Genomic DNA, 2973 nt, shown 5'->3' on the forward strand with positions numbered 1-2973 from the left:
AATGCCATTGATTTGGTTTGTTAGTCCCTTTCTTTTTCCCTTATGTGAATATTGGGCCTTGTGTGACAATAATAGATATATTTGAAGCCTTTTAAATCTTTGGGACAGCAGGTGGCTTGGGGATTAATGTGGCTGGATCCCACAAGGATGACAGTGCCATTTGTCATGGACCCAGTGGCATGACTGGGCACAGGGAGGTGAGTACCCAAAATCCCAAGAGGAGGATGGAGGAGAAGGGATTACGGCATGGCTGATACCCTTGGGAGGTGATGTCTCACTCCTCACCCCTCCATCTCTCTGTCTCTAGATAGTGCACACGCCCTGTAGCAAATGAAGAACATACAAAAAGTCTTCAATTGAAAAATCATAGCTTTGGCCACAGGAGCTGCTGTGCGAGCCCAGGAAGGAGCAGTGGGTGCCCACAGCATGGCTGACTGTGTTGTGGAGTGTGACTATGCTGATGTACATGGTGACAGATTCACTATTCAAGCTGGGGAAATGATCAGGAATGTGGAAAACTACAGGAGGAAGGATGGCGGGAAGGGGAAATAAATGGGAGAAGAGGAATGTACCCTGATAATTTTGTTAAGGAAATGGAGAGACAGAATCTCAGGATGACAATTTGCCCATCAAATGGGAAAGGCATGGGAATGTAAGAAGTCTCATACTATGAATAAGCACCTGTGGACTTCCAGCTAGAGGAACCCAGCCCATCCACAAACCAGAAACCTTCAGAAAAAGACTAGGGAGCATCACTATAGAGTTCTTTTTGAATACATTCCACAGAATGAGGATGGACTGGAGCTGACAGTGGGAGATGTTACTGAAGCTAATGAAGAGGCAGAAGGCTGGTGGGGTGGAACCCTGAACAAATTGGGACCATTTCCCTAAAATTTTGTGAAAGAATCAGAGGTAACAGATGATGGTGAAACTCATGAAGCCTAGGAGGATTCAGAAACTGTTTTGACTGGCCCTACCTCACCTCTACCCTCTCCAGGGGGAAATGGGAGTGAAATTGCACCTGGATCAGTTACACAGCCAGAGAAAATGCGATTTGGATTTTGGAGATATTTTTAAAGAATCTGTGAAACTTAGGACAAGAACATCCAGTGGTGAAACAGAAGGGGAAAAAACAGAAATGACCTTGATCACATAGTCACTGGGATCCAGAACTGAGATGACAAAAACAGTTACTGAAGGTAAAACTAAAGCTGGAGTTATAGTACATTATTTGCCTATGAAGGTTCTAATGAAGATGATCTTACTTTTCAAGAGGGGGAGATAGTCCATTTGATAAGCAAGGAGCCTGGAGAACCTGGCTGGTGGAAGGGAGAATGTAATGGTAAAGATGGAGTATTTTCAGACAATTTTGCTGCTCAGATAAATGAGCTGGATAAAGATTTTCCAAAACCCAGGAAACCTCCACCTCCTGCTAAGGCTCCAGCTCCAAAGCCTGAGCTGATAAATGCAGAGAAGAAGTATTCTCTAAAGCCTGAAGAAAAAGATGAAAAATCAGTGCTTGACCAGAAACCTAAACCAGCAGCTCCCTAAGTCCCAGCCAAGAAGCCTCCTTCACCCCCCCAAAGCCAATAATTTATGGAGATCTTTAGGAATTGTGTACCCAAAGCAACCTGAAAAACCAGTTCCTCCACCACCTCCTGTAGCCAAGATTAATGGGGAAGTTTCTGCCATTTCATCAAAATTTGAAACTGACCCAGTGTCGAAGCCAAAGTTAGATTCTCTCAACAGCTGCTGCTTAGACCAAAATCAGTAGACCTTGTTTCATTCATAAGGAGCTCTAAGGACACAGGTGTAAATTTTGATGGCATTGCTTCCTCAGAAAACTTGCTACATCGTACTGCAAATAGACTAAAAATGCCTGGAAGGACATTGACTGGCCGCTTCAATGGTGGACATTCTCCAACTCAGAGTCCAGAAAAAATCTTGACGCTACCCAAAGACGAAGGTAGTGCCAACATAAAGTCATCTGAACTTTAAAAGGATCCATGCTACCCTCCAAAACCATCTGTGCATCTTTCAACACCTTCAAGTGCTTCTAAAGCAAATACCTTTGCTTTCCTAACTCTGTTAGAAATCAAAGCTAAAATAGAAACAGATGATGGGGAAAAAGTTCCCTTGATGAACTTAGAGCCTGGATTATTGAATTGCTATGCATTTTAGAAGCAATGAAAAAGGATCATGGGAAAGAACTGGAAAGTCTGTGAAAAGCTTTGGAAGAAGAAAAGGCACTGAGAAGAAATCTAGAGGTGGGAACAGAAGCTGAAGAACACTGTCCTGTCTTGAGGTGGCATAGATCCAGTGTTCTTAATGTTCCAGGTGTTCAGAAGCAACCCCATGAACTTTAGCCTCCTTGTTACTTAAAAATAACAAATGCTGGTGTTGTAATAAAGAAACATGCCTATATGAACTGTAAAAGGGAGAGGGTGAAATTATTTTTATATATTTGTTTTGCCAATATAAAGAAAAAAGAGGCCTTATGTCTTACTGTGACGGGATTGAAAACACTTATTTTGTTTCCTTGAAAATACTACTGAATCTGTATCAAAAGGAAAGAAAGTTCAGAATAGTTTTATATGGTGATATCTTTTTTTTTTTTTTTTTGAGACGTTTTTGCTATAGGGCACGTGTGCTCGCCAGACAGAGAAAGACAGAGAGACAGAAAGCGAGAAATCACCCCCCAGGGGAGATGGCTATGCCGCAATCCCTTCTCCCCCATTCTCCTCTCAGGATCTTGGGCATGCACACACATGCGCCCGGTCTGAGTTTAAGCCACCGGGTCTGGAACTTGACCCGCAGTAGACTACATGGGATTCTAGCGACATAGCCATTATGCCAACTGCTGGTCCCTATATGGTGATATCTTTACAAACAATCTCTAAGATAAACTATTTGAGAGGGACGAATTAGCTTTATAATAACTATTATGGTCACTGTTTTTCCCATAATACACAA

General features: G+C 42.5%; 1 pseudogene; it reads left to right on the forward strand.

Annotated features, from left to right (window-relative positions):
* The first annotated feature begins 386 nt into the window (after positions 1-386).
* On the forward strand, positions 387-2366 carry LOC102481515 (CD2-associated protein-like; annotated as a pseudogene).
* Positions 2367-2973: the final 607 nt, after the last annotated feature.

Source organism: Tupaia chinensis, unplaced genomic scaffold, assembly GCF_000334495.1.
Source record: "Tupaia chinensis unplaced genomic scaffold, TupChi_1.0 Scaffold141189_1, whole genome shotgun sequence".
Taxonomy (NCBI): Eukaryota; Metazoa; Chordata; class Mammalia; order Scandentia; family Tupaiidae; genus Tupaia; species Tupaia belangeri.